At 35.7% G+C, this 14,651-nt stretch overlaps 1 protein-coding gene across 1 annotated transcript in view; it reads left to right on the top strand.

Moving 5' to 3' along the window:
- The first annotated feature begins 8,164 nt into the window (after positions 1 to 8,164).
- The window catches only part of LOC117984063 (paired box pox-neuro protein-like), a 54,716-nt gene continuing 48,229 nt past the window's right edge, over positions 8,165 to 14,651 (top strand). The window contains exon 1 of the mRNA XM_069499468.1: positions 8,165 to 8,460. The gene's annotated coding sequence lies outside the window, so the exon portion shown is untranslated. The remainder of the gene's footprint in view (positions 8,461 to 14,651) is intronic.

Here is a 14,651-nt window from a genome sequence, read left to right as displayed (position 1 = left end):
AAAATAGGTTCCTGACAAGTACAAAAGGCTCACTCCGCAACGACGCTCAAATAAATAGCCTCTCTTGTCATGACGCAATAAAGTGCAACTCGGCTCGCACGGTTTTGCGGTCTAAAAACAAACGCCTTTCTTTCTATCACGTATAGTCTTATCTCTTAACTGTCTCTCTCTTTCCTATGATATAAGACTTACGAGAGCAGATTGAAGGAGCGCCCCCGCCATCTCGGATAACGTGACCAAGTGAACTCGACCTGATGCTACTTGAGATCACACTCAAGCGCTAATTCGCTTTAAATTGTGCATGGCGTATCCTGTTAGGTATAATGGGAGATGGCGCGTGGCAGACGCGTGATAGGCTGTTTCAAATATAATAGGTAGGTACGTCACGGAGCCGATGCGCGACGCAGCAACCTCAGGCTACCGACGATTACGCGCGAGAAAGATTGACTCACGACAATGTTTGCATGCCGTAACACCTTGATTAAAGTGATCTATATAAACATGCTTCTTGAAGTTTGATACCAGGTGCACTGTGCACTTTTTAAACTTCTGGGCCCCAAGCCCAGAAGTTTAAAGCAAGCAATTAAAATAAAAGGTAAAGTAAAATAAAAATATATCTATAATATCTTATCGAACATATTATGTAAAATTAGTAGGAACCTACCTACATTACTGTCCAGGCTGGAAATAAAGAAATTTGATTTGATAAGGTTTGAAATTTAAAGGTTGAGGCGCCAGCCGAGACTTTTTGAACTAAACGAGGTAGGACAACGATAATAATTGAACACTTTTGCCAAGTTAAATTTAATAATTGTTCTTATTTTATGTTTCCGTACCTGAAAAGGAACAAGGGTCCCTTATAGAATCACTTCGTTATCTGTCTGTCTGTCAGTCCGTCCGTTCGTCCGCCCAAGCTAAAAAAATCTAGTAGGTATTAGTAGGACTAGCTGATGCCCGCGACTTCGTACGCGTGGATTTAGGTTTTTAAAAATCCCGTGGGAACTCTTTGATTTCCCAGGATAAAAAGTTCCCACACGGAAAATCAAAGAGTTCCCACGGGATTTTTAAAAAACCTAATTCCACGCGGACGAAGTCGCGGGCATCAGCTAGTTATTAATAAACAACCGGTAAGCACCCTCCGTTACTCAAAGCCATATAAAAACCGTCACTAATACCAGCCTCTCCGTCCGTCTCAGAAAATAGAATAATAACTGCTCACAATGTCCCAGTTATGATTGTGCGTAATTTATTATCAATTAGATGCAGCGGTATCGAAAGGTGTCCCTACGGTTAATGAGTTTTTTTTACCACTAAGCTACGATACAAAAAATGTCTATTAGAAAAAATATGTTAACGAATGACAAAATAATTATTTTGTGTCGACATTACGGCCCGTTCACAAATGGGAGTCCGTTTTACTGGTACGTTTTTAACGGATACGTCATAAATTTATGCTCTGTTTACACATAGGCACCGTATAACGTTCAACGGATTCGTCATTACTGGATGCGATGTGTGAACAGAAAACTCGCAGTAGGACCGCCGCTATTCTACAAGGATGGACGCTGTCGTGTTGTATTGGTACGCCCGCCACGCACACAGTATCAATCCGTTAAAATTCTACGTATTTCTGTTCCGTTGGTCCAGTATTCGATGACAAAACGGAATGTCATTTTTTACGGAACGATATTTTTTACTGTATAGGTACAGAATACTGTACTATGTGTGAAGTCGCTCATACAACTACATACGCCATCGACGAAGAAAAAACGTACACGATAAAACGGAACAGTAAAACGGAGACATGTGTGAACCGGCCGTTAGGTCTATATACTTTTACTAACCATAGCTTTTGGATTAACATAAAAGTAGGGCTTTCCAGCCGTCATCGTCATCACCATGATCAAATAATCACCGGCTCACTAATGAGAACGTGGGTCCTTTCAGAATGAGAAGGGCAGCCGGCCACGCGCGCCGCGCCGCCGCTTCTTCAATGGCTCAATGTGAATTAGCAGACTTTACCCAACTTTAAGAAGCATGCAGGTTTCCTCACGATGTTTTCACCGTATGGTCCCAAACCATTATGATCAATGGGAAGGGTTCACGATTCTTAGCAATGGAATAGGTAGGTTCAATGCAGAGAGCTGACATTGGTGAAAAAACAGGCCAAGTGCGAGTCAAACTCGCGCCCTGAGAGTTCCGTAGGTACTATCGTATATTTTCGACATTTCAATACCTATAGATAAATCAAGAAAAAATATGCATAAAAATAAATGAAAAACTGTTTTAAAATGTATACCTAGGTAAAGCCTAAATATTTGTTCATGAATACATTTTAATTTTTTTGTGATGTAACCACAAATTTACGTTTTTCAGATTTATTCCTTCGCTTGTGCTATAAGACCGACCTACCTGCCAAATTTCATGACTCTAGGTCAACGGGAAGTAAGTACCGCATAAGTTTTCTTGACAGACACGAAAGACGGACAGACAGACAACGAAGTGATCCTATAAGTGTTCCTTTTTTCCTTTTGAGGTACGGAACCCAAAAAACATCATTTATGTTTGTGAGTTTACCCTAGATAGGTGAAGAATAAATATCTTGATATCTAATAATCTATTTAAAAAGAAATAAATATGGGAACAAAGTAGGTAATTCACGCAACTTTTATTTTACTTTATTATTACTTAATTAAACAATTAAAGATTAATTAATTATTCAGCTATGCTGTTAATACCTATACTTTTTGTTACCTTCAATAAATATTCTATTTTTATTATTAATATCTTAAATAGGTAGATAGATATGAATATGATATACTTACTATAAAGTAAAAAAAACCTATCCAGGCCAATTCCATCTCATAAGTGCACAATAAAGTTGGAAATAATAACTCAATAACTAAATAATGCAAGCAAGAATCCAGCCACCAATTAAGAAAACTTTTTCAATGAACAGAAATAAAATAAATGAAAAAAGCTAATGGGATGCGAATTGGAACCGCCAGGAAGTTATCTATTCGTGCACGCCCCTCGCCACGTGACACTCACAAAAGTATACCGGTCTCTTTTGCACCTATCTGTTTACACTCCTCCATCCTCCCTGACCTACTAGATATTTTGTAGGAAAAACCACTGTAGCTAAATTAATGTTCTAGATAAAAGGTTCTTTATAGAGTCGTAAGCGTGGAAGCTTTGTACCTATAGCCTACCATGCATTGACAAATGAAATATATAGCAGGATGGCATTAATTACACGCAAAATATAATGTTTCGCAGGCTTTACATCATCTCTCGTATTAGCTGCCATGTTTGAAAGTTATTACGATATAAGGAGACGTTATAAAACAATAACTCATTTGGAGTAATTTTTTGGACGTTAATTCGGACAAGTGGCCTGGCAAAAGAAAGTTAAAAATGGCTATATTTTTGTTATTTCCTTGTGTAATTGCTACGTGCGTCAAGACGGGACGCAGATGCGTGTGACTTTTTTTCAAATTTTACGTGTACAATTAGTGTGACCACGAAAACTACCACCAAACATTTTTAGAGAGCTAATTCTTTATTCATGGTGGCTTTGGGAGATAACAGGTAAGTATCTACCTACTCAATAAAGGAAAATTTAGGTCAAAGTACAAAGTCAATTTTTTTTATATTTTCTTCAGAATAGTATTAGAAATCACGTCACGCCATGTCATTGCCAGACACTTACTTAGTGTGGTGGCAACCCCCTGCCAGACACCTTTAAAGTTTAATAAATTATTAACGTTTAAGGGTGTCTCGCGCGGGTTCCTACGACACTCTGGTAATGCATGACGTGATTTCTAATACTAGGTAAGTACTCCGAAGAAAATAAAAATATAAGATTTTATACTTCGACGTAAGATTTTTTATATCTTTATGATTCAATCAAACAACCAAACAAACTTTCCTCCTAGTGTTGGCGACAATACGCAGAGAAACTTACAGTTTTTTATAAAATAAGGAAGGTTTGGCACGCGCTGGCTCTTAGGCCATAGGTTGATTTTCAAAAATTATGATTTAAGAGCCTCGATAGCGCAACGGTTAAAGGAGCGGACTGAAAACCGAAAGGTCGCCGGTTCGAATCCCACCCGTTGCACTATTGTCGTACCTACTCCTAGCACAAGCTTTACGCTTAGTTGGAGGGGAAAGGGGAATATTAGTCAGCAATTAACTTGGCTAATATTCTTTAAAAAAAAAAAAAAAATCTTTTCATAGCGGATGTCTACGTCATAATAGCTATAACTTGCCAAATTTTAGCTTGATCCACCCAGTAGTTTGAGCTGTGCGATAGATCAGTCAGTCAGTTCGTCCTTTTATATATTAAGTCAAAGTCCACAGTGTCAGTGCTACTACAGCCCATCGTCCAGTAATTCCCCCATAATTCGAGGGTGCCCGCTCGGGTGCAAACGCAGATTGTGGCGCAGATAGTGCGGCGCGCGACATTTCGTTTTATGATCCTTTTACAATTTAGCTCCTTTTACAACTAACCGACGCCAACGTTTTTAAAGCGCCAAATGATTATTATAAAAAAATAGATGAAATACCTATCCTTAGAATTTTTTAATTACGTCTGACATTAGGGCAAAGCATTAGGGGAAGGTTGCAATGATTGAATCACTTAACTTCACAGCTTAAAATTAATTAAACTTTGAGAGTTAAACTAATTATTCACAAACATATTAAATAACAAAACAAATCATAGTTTTTCGAGATAAATCAATAAAATTGTTTCTTTAGCAGTTGCCTTCTTTGGACTATGGTCACCTTAATTGGACGTCTCGGTTGCCATCAATGAACTTCAACAAATTTGAATACTTAGTGGCCCAATGGAGACGACCATTGGTAAAATATTATTATCACACAACATTTTTATAAGTACTTACAACTTTTAAAAGGTACCTACAGGTTCTCAGTTCAGCGCGTTCTTCTTGTTTTTATAAAGGAGGTCATGAGGTTTGACGGCTCTTAAATTAAACTTAAAACTGTCAAACTATGTCTGCACTTTTCATATTATACTTATTAGTAAAAAGAGAATGCAAATGCTCTTAAATTTAGTTGTGTGCAGAATCAGTACCAATATAGTCATATTTTTTAAATACAGTTTAATTCAAAAATAGGCATTCTAATATTTCAATTTATTACACTCAATCAAACGTAAATGTGATGAGTGATGACACTAAGATCAGTTTTTCTGTCACTTTAAGCTGTCAGTAAGGATGGAACTTATAGCAACGTTGCTACCTACTTATATGAGATACGGTATTAGAAATATCTACCCCCGTTTGTTATATCGTATAATAGAGAATATTATACATGCTAGATAATGTATAGATTAATGCATCGCGAATAGGTTGTCTAGCTAAATCACGTGCCGACGTTGTTAAATATATAAAAAAATACTGTTAACGTTTTATTAATGTTTTCTATCAACTTCCTTGATTAGTTATTTATGAAAGTCGAGCATGAGCTGAAAGAATATACTTACCCAAGGAGTTGAAAAATAAAGTTGTCTACTTGCCCTCTGCACAACTATGGGGTTGCCAGGTAGATATAAACAGATAAGTAAGCATTTTGATTGTATGGTTGCCAGATTTAAGATGTACATTTTTCTAGCGTTTAAACTACCGTATTTTTCTATTTTTGCTTTTCTGACTAGGCACCCTAAGAAATTCTCTTATACAGAATCATTAAACTAAACGTACTAAACTTGACGTGTAAGGTCTAAAATGCCACCCTCAACAAAGAACATAGTAAAGACGATAGTACTATAATATTCTGACCTGTAAATTTGGTTTAGTTTAGAGATTGCCTATCTACAATAGAATTGCTACCCAAGTTCATATTTAACACAATTTACCTACACATATACATTTTCTTATTTTCCTACGGCCTATTAAATGTAAAATATTGAGGAAATATATTTGAAGATATTCCTACGTCAAAAATGCGTCCTTAATATTTTCTAATTAAAAATGGTGGTTACAGCCTAAAAAACTACTTTTAATAAATACCGAACCTAACACTTGCCTACGGCTAATTACAGTAGGATGTTCATGTACAGATAATATCAGAAGCACATAGGTACCTAATGTCCAAATAGCCATGTACACCGAGAAATAGGTGCGTAATCACCATTGTTTAAACACCATGACTGTCGCCTGGCTGTCACTAGTCTAAGGCATAGGCGACAGCGGGCAAACATGACAGAAAATGTTTTTCTTTCCTCATCATCCTTATCGTCAACCAATAAACGTTCACTGCTGGACATACTACATACATATATCGGCCTCTTGGAGGGACTTCCACACGCCACGTACTTGCGCCGCCTGAATCCAGCAGCGGCTCCCTGTTAGTCTTGCGCGTGACCTATCTCCGGTCGTGTCAGATTTCCGTCCCTGTCACTGGGCTATGAGAATGATGAAATAATTGTCCACGTGTCTTTGTTCACAAATTTGTGCAATTATGTCCCGCGCAGTTGGCTAATCCTAATACCTAGAGATTGGCCACCGTGGCCGAAATTTGATCGGGAGGGCATTAGTAAACTTAAATCAAATCTACGAGGATTCCAAACGTACTCAAGTCTGATTCTTCTCATACCTTGGCACGTTTGTAACCCTCATAGCTCACAAGGAACTCAGCCGGGTAAAATAAAGAGCCGGGTAGATAAGTAGAGAGAGCCTAGCGTAGCGCATTTCCGGAAGTCTTCTGTACCTTTTACCAGAGCACTTTAAACCGCCAGACAGCGTAGCCTCCCATGACGTGAGCCACACTTCGTTACAGCTATTACCTTTAAGTATATTAAAAATATAGAAAACATTAAAAATAGGATAAAATAAAAACCAATTAGAGCCCTTGAAAAGTCAATAAAAATATTTTAATGGGTGCTATGTACGAGTAGGTACCTAGGTACATACCTACCTACACATCTAATGACCTGCTAGAATTTATTGAAGCCAGACAAATGCTCTTGATTTTAAAAATATTTACAAAGTATGTTTTTAATTAATATGAAACATTTTATATTGGGTTACCTTCGTCACCTAACTTAGTTTTATGTTATGACAAAAAAATTAACGTTCGGTTTCTATATCTATACTTAATCTGTTAAAAAGTTATTTAACAGTAGGATCATTGTTATTTAAAAAATATAAGTACTTTACCAATAATGACAAATAACTCTGCTTATGTAGGTAGGTAGGTATACCTACCTTAAATTAAAAAATGGAGTCAACGAAAATACTTTCCTACTAAAGCTCTGTTTAAAGCTACAGATACATTTTCCAATCATTCTTAATGCTATACTATAAATGCTCTGGTCAACAATAGGTAGGACTTAGTGCGGTATCTGTACTTACTTTTCTAATCTCTATAGAATGAATAATTTGTCGATATGGTACTTAGCACTTAGCAATGACCTTGTTATTTGTCAAAAATGGTGTGGTCTTTTTTGACGAATACTACCTATTAAAGTTGCTAAATTAGGTACCTACTTAGATATTATATAGTCAAAAACCCAACGTACCTACCTAAATTATTATAGTATAAAATAGAATAAATATGATGAAGATCAGAAAAGTTCAAATTTCTATTTACATTATATCGTAGGTAAGTATTTAAAATCAAAGAGAATACTATCAAAAGCCTCATACACATTTTCCAATCTCTATGAACCTTTTAAACGTAATAATACTTGACTAAAGCATAAACGCGCTAAATCCTCTAAGATCATAAATAGCACCCTCCTAATAGAAACCGTTTATATCTACTTATACCTACTGGTATTAAATTTTACAAACGTTTATCTTCCCGCCCAGATGCGCCGAAAACCAACTACAGTTTACCATCGACCTGAGCTTTATTGTAAGGGAATAAAAGCCAGAATCGTATAGCAGAGCTGATTAATAAGCTTTTGAATGATAACCAAATAAGTTTGACCTTTGATATGTGTTAAATTCACCCCGCGCATCACTGATATATTTAGCATTGATAGGAGAGGGGGAGGTCATATCTGTTGGTTAAGCTAGTAGGTACGGCAAGTGTGAAGAAGCTAAGAGGTGTATCGTTCCCCTCCGTTCCGTTCCGTGGTAGGCGGGGCTCCGGACACGGTCCCACCGTTACAAGTGCTCCGTACATCGTGACGAGCTTACGTGTGAAGGGACGCTCTCAATGCCCCGAAACGAACGTTCCAAATCCTAATACTTTATGTGTCAGTGTAATGCCTATTTTCCTATTATTTTTAATTTTAATCTGTGACTGAACTCGTGAACACGGTTTTATTTTTTATTTTGGTTTTAAAAGGACTATGTTTTAAGGAAATTCTGGACTGTTACTTAATAATTTAATTAGTTTTAAAATTATATCGTTTTAAATTATGTAAATAATTCCTCCAATAGATAAGTTTCTTCACCAGAGAATTCACCGTATAAACTAAGCGTGGTAAGTGCTGCTTGTCATATCATAAATAGGTATTACTATTATTTTATTATCTATATTATTTCATATTCCTGATAATAGTTTAATTTATTTGAATGCATCTACTTTTTAGGCAAAAAATTTACCTGAATTTTAATATTTCCTTTTGTAATTTAGATAAAGTATTCCCTACCTTCCTCCTAGTTCTAATGTTAGGGTTTTGTCTACGAGCTACGACTCTGCTACGAACATCTCTCTTAAGAAAAGACATCAACGCGAGCAACGTTATCGCATTCAGATTTCAGATAAACTAAATAATATGCGTTTCAAATGTAAAGACTAAAGACTATCGGCAAGGTAGGTATTTCTCTGTAACTTTTTTAGGTATTACTTTTACCACTTGCAACAATTGTTTTCATTTGTTTCACTGTTTTTATTTATAAATGAAATGGATACTGGATATCATCATCATCATTATTAGCCTGTGGACATCCACTGTTGGACATAGGCCTTCCCTAAAGAGCGCCACCACACCCGGTCCTCAGCCTTCCTCATCCAGCCACTTCCCGCCAGCCTCTTTATATCGTCAGTCCATCTTACTGCGGAGGGCGTCCCACACTACTGAGATACCGGCAAAGCCGTGGCACCAAGCGAATTAGCATTCCGGTATGATGTTGTGTAGAAACCAAAGAGGTATTGGTTTAATAAAAACTGCCATACCCCTTCCAGGTTAGCCCGCTTCCATCTTAGACTGCATCATCACTAACCACCACGTAAGATTGCAGTTAAGGGCTAACTTATATCTGAATAAATAAATAAAAAGATTACCTACTCCAGTGTTAAAGTGAAACGTAGTTACTTTGTGTGTGTTTTAGAATATTATGTGTGTGTGTGTTCTGTGGTGGTGGTGCGTATTTTTTGCTTGGTCGTTTGCTTTTCTTGCATGTTTAGTAATGGTAGGTCTGGGTGTGCATATCGCATACTGTACCTACGTTGTAATGTGTGTCTGGTCTGTTTTGACTTGATTATAGCCAATTAAACTTGTTGTTTCTTGTCTTAAAACTATAATAACTTAATAAGATTAACATTTAAATATGCCAACGGTCTTCACAGTTGAAACGCATAATGTCCTAATTTAAAGATAAGTACTTCAACTACCTAATTACTTACTTATTTTAAGTAACAAACCGTGACAAATTTATAGATAGTAGTGCTAATTTATTTGGCAACTAAATTGTTATAGTATCCATTAAATAGATTAAATGTTATTTTAATGTAATTTGAATCGTTAATATGCAAGCTATGCAGTTAAAACTTAAACTTAAAAAGTTCATAAAATGAATTTGCTTAGTTATCTTACAAAACAAATTAATTTCATAAATTTTCCACTTACATGCATAGATAGGTACCTACTTAGTAAAAAAATTACACAAAATAGTTTTATAAAAGTTAAGAATTAGTTTATAATAGGTACTTAGGTAGCTAAACGTTTGTTGAATTACAAAAAATCCTACCTTATCATTATATATCTACATAATAACAGTAAGAAAGGATTTTTCTAAATGCCACCCCTAAGTGGGTTAAAAGGGGGTAAAAGTTTGTATGAAAGCCCGTCATTTTTCAAGTTATTTGCATGAAAATTGGTATTTGGGTTTTCGGTCACAAATAAAGAAATACGTGTTCCAGGATTTTTGGAAATTCATCCCCCACCTCGATTTTCTAAATTCCACCCGAGCGAAGCCGGGGCGGGTCAGCTAGTATATTATAGTTCAGAAAAATAAAATTTTCCATATTTTCTTTACGTCCGTATTTTTTCTTTGCGACTTTACAGTCTACATGATTTACCCTTAGCGTGGCCGTAGCCCACTTAACCTTGGCCTGGTAAAGTTTTTTAAAAATAATCTAGTTTACCTGACGGCCAAAATTAATAATAATTAATCCTGTCTGTAATCAGGCGACAACTTACATTGGTACTGATTCTGGCACAACTAAATTTTAGACTATTTGAATCCTCTTCTTACTAATGTGATGTGAAAAGGACAGACACAGTTTGACAGTTTCAAATTTAATTTAGAGCTGTCAAACTTTGTGACTTTAGCTGCCAGTCGCGAGCCTAGCGTGGACTCAAATTAAGTCTTTAAATGTAGAATTCATGTTAATATTAAAAAGAAAAAGATGCAGATAATCTAAATTTAGTTTAGAGTAAGACAACAGAATCGGCGCCATTGTTGTATTTTGTCCAAAATTGTATCTATCGTCTTTTTTGACAAATTATAATGCTGCAGTGCTAGAAAATTATAACTTATCGATAGATTAGAGATAGATTTTTGTCTGGTGAGAGGCTTCGGCCATGGCTAGTTACCACCCTACCAGCAAAGCCGTGCCGCCAAGCGATTCGGTACGATGCCGTGTAGAAACCAAAGGGGTGTGAGTTTAATAAACCTTCCAGGTTAACCCGCTTCCATCTTAGGCTGCATCATCACGTGAGATTGCAGTCAAGGGCTACGAGTAACCTCTATCTGAATAAAAAACAAAAAAAGATTGGTTAATTATTATTAATTACAGCCGTTAGCCACTAGGTAGTTACTATTTAAGCATATAATTATAATCCACTTACTAGTCTAGTCAAAGCATGAAACTCGTCCTTTAGTGAAAAAATATAACTTAGTATTCCGATACAAATTGAGAATAATGTCAAGTCATAATTGTTTACATTTAAATACAAAGATACAATTATAAAGCTAAAAGCAGCTGTTATTGATATCCAATTATTTCATAAGGGGTAAGTATTTTTAATAGACACGTTGTTTCTTAATTTATGCCTTGTCTATGATACCTTATTTTAGTACAATAGCTTTCTTATATGGACTGTAGCATGGAATTCATTATCAAGGTTTTTATGTCATAACTAACTAACTAAGGTATAGATGCAAATTAAAAATACTCGCTGAAAAAAATCAGTATTTTATACCTACGTACCTAGGTGTTGCATGTACCTATCTACTTCATCATAATTTTTTAAGTTTAAGAGTTTAATAAGAGTTAAAAGGTTAGTTTTACTTCGAACTTTAGTAAACTCCATAAAACTGTATCATCATCATCGTCAACCAATAGGTGTCTGTTGTAGGGACTTCCACATGCCACGGTCTTGCGCCGAATGAACCTAGTGGCTTCCCGCGATTCGTTTGATGTCGTTTATCCACCTAGTGAGGAGTCTTTCAGCGTTGCATTTTCAGGTGCCAGATCGTTATTCTAGCACCTTGGGACCCAAGCGTCTATCGGTTTTCCAAACAATGTGCCCTGTGCATTGCCATTTCAGCTTCGTAGCTCGTTGAGCTATGTCGGTTACGCTGGTACTCCTACGGATCTCCTCATTTCTGATTTGATTACGTAGAGAAACTCCAAGTATAGCCCTCTCCATTGTCCGCATCGCTGAGTGACTCAGAGCTTTTTTATAAGGCCCATAGTTAACGACCATGTATTGGATATATAATGACAATACTAGGAAAATTTCATTAAAACCAAAAAAAGTACCTTCAATAATAACCAAAAGACCAAAATGTTCTCAAGACACCGTACGATTAATCTTATGACTACTAACTTAGGTAATAAAAAATAATTAACACAACCAAAATCTTCTCGCTTTTAAATGTTTTACAAAGCTGATCATACCGCTGGTGCCAGTGCCACTATTCCCATGTGACTCAAGCCATACAAGTCGGAAAAATTCAGAATAATAAACAACGACAGGAGTGTCCTAATGCAACAGTATTTTCACACAAATCTATGCTCTATTAGAAGGCTAAAACGTTCATATTTTAATACGAGAAGTGGATATAGGCTGTATATTGTTAAACATAAAACGGTGCTTAAGTTAGAGCAATTTGGTTTGCCTTTGTAGCGAGCAGGTTGTTTAGTACTTTTTTAACTTATAAAAATCACGATAAGCTTGTAACGTTTTGACTAGATTCTAATGCTATTTATTTATTATCTTGAAAATGTATTGCAAGCTTAACGTAGGTAAGTAACTGATTTCCGCGACTACGTTCGTGTGGATTTATGCTTTAAAACCGGCTAAGTGCGAGTCAGGCTCGCGCAATGAGGGTTCCGTACTACAGTCGTATTTTTTCACATTTTGCACGATAATTCAAAAACTATGATGCAGAAAAATAAATAAAAATCTGTTTTAGAATGTACAGATAAAGACCTGTCATATAATACCCCACTTGATATATTCACTCACTTCGAAAGTTGAAAATACTAATTATTAGTTCATGACCACAATTTTTTTTTTTTGTGTGATCTAACCCTAAATTCACGGTTTTCAGATTTTTCCCCAAATGTCAGCTATAAGATCTACCTACCTGCCAAATTTCATGATTCTAGGTCAACGGGAAGTACCCTGTAGGTTTCTTGACAGACAGACGGACAGACAGACACACAGACAGACAGACAGACAGACAGACAGACATACAGACAGACAGACAGACAGACAGACATACAGACAGACAGACAGACAACAAAGTGATCCTATAAGGGTTCCGTTTTTCCTTTTGAGGTACGGAACACTAAAAAGTGTTGTAGAAACTTCTGGCTTTTCAGAAATACGAAGCACCTATCCTATGTCCGTCTTTAGGATGCAAGCCGTGCGTTTCGTCAAAATTCGTTCAGTATGGTTTAGCTGAGAAAAGATAATAGACAAACAGATGGATAGACAAACATACTCTCGCATAGATAGGCGGACAGTTTACCTATACTCTATCTACTAAATTTTTAGCCGACATAATATTTCATATACGGTACGAATTTTCTGGCATAAAATGGAAGGTATAATAATATTATACCGTTGTTTCAAACATACAACGATGCTCAATATAATGATGAAGTCCATGAATAAAATTTTACATTTTTTAAGGTTCCTAAGTAGAAGAGTTAAATTGTCAGCAATGATTAATGAGATTTGATGATGTAAATAAAGTCTTTAGTGTACAATCCTTACCGGTCACATTTATCATATTGTGCGACAGCCGATAATATCATGATTTTAATACGTAAGTAAGTATTGAAATAGTTGGCTATGTTGCAATTATTGGGAATTGTCAAGTACTTTGATGTTGGAAAATATTTCAGTGTACACTTACTTATTACCTACTTAGTATCAAGTAGGTGTACCTATAGGTACACTGAAATTATTTGACTAACTTAGGTAACTATTTTGTAAGAATAATACACTATAATGTAGCTAGATACCTGTGCAGGTTTCAATTTAATAGGTACTTACCTAGTTACGTATGTACTTATATTGTGGCCCTTTTGTCATGATTTATTGATTTTCTTAGTGTCAAATCAGCACAATTTCAGAGTGAACGACACTGCCGTTTGCCAGTCTCAAGTGGCTTGCAAAATTGTTGTTGTAAGTAAATGTGCCATTTTTTTATAATGCAACTTTCTTCTAATTGTATAATAATAATCAGGTGCCACAGAGCACATTTAAGTTGCACGTTTAAAACGTTGAAATACAATGAACTGTTTTCATTTGTTTTTACTACTTAAATTGAAATTTCAAAATCTTATCCTAATACCCCAAAGTTACCGCGGTCCGTGGAAGTCTAGTTCTATCATACACAGGTAACGCAGAAAGGCCACCATATCAAGCTTTCAAGTTTTATGCTTCTCTTCAACTTTTATAAAAGTTAAACATTATGAGTTGAATAATCTCTCAAGGTTGGAAATAGTAGTCTGAGACTTTAAGTAATTTTTAAGCTTTAGGCTAATTTATACAAAAGTTCCCCTACTTTTCACAAAAACTTTTCGTGCTATCGGCATATAAATTGTGGGCAGTTAAAATTTAAAGCGGTTATAATATTGCATGCCTAGTTCACCGTGTCAGTTTTAGGGCTAAAATTATTTTTGTGATTTATATCGGTTTTTGTATACCGACGGCAATGCGGATTTTTGACGCACGTTTTTTTGAGTTATGGAGGCCTATATTTAATTTTGATAAGGATTATTATTATAACTGTTAACCTTCACTTTTCAAATTGTTTTTTATTTTATTTTAATAGCTATATACCTATTAGGTACTGTAGCTTCAACAGGTACTGATATTTGGTAACGATATTATGATACACGAATTACAAAATTTATAAAAAAATACTTGAGCAGATATAGCTGTAACTACCTACATATTTTTATTACTACCCATTTTATTAATT

Source organism: Maniola hyperantus, chromosome 7 (assembly GCF_902806685.2).
Source record: "Maniola hyperantus chromosome 7, iAphHyp1.2, whole genome shotgun sequence".
In the NCBI taxonomy this organism is placed as follows: Eukaryota; Metazoa; Arthropoda; class Insecta; order Lepidoptera; family Nymphalidae; genus Maniola; species Maniola hyperantus.
The sequence above is the reverse complement of the archived record's forward strand: the minus strand, read 5'-3'. Positions and strand labels throughout refer to the sequence as shown.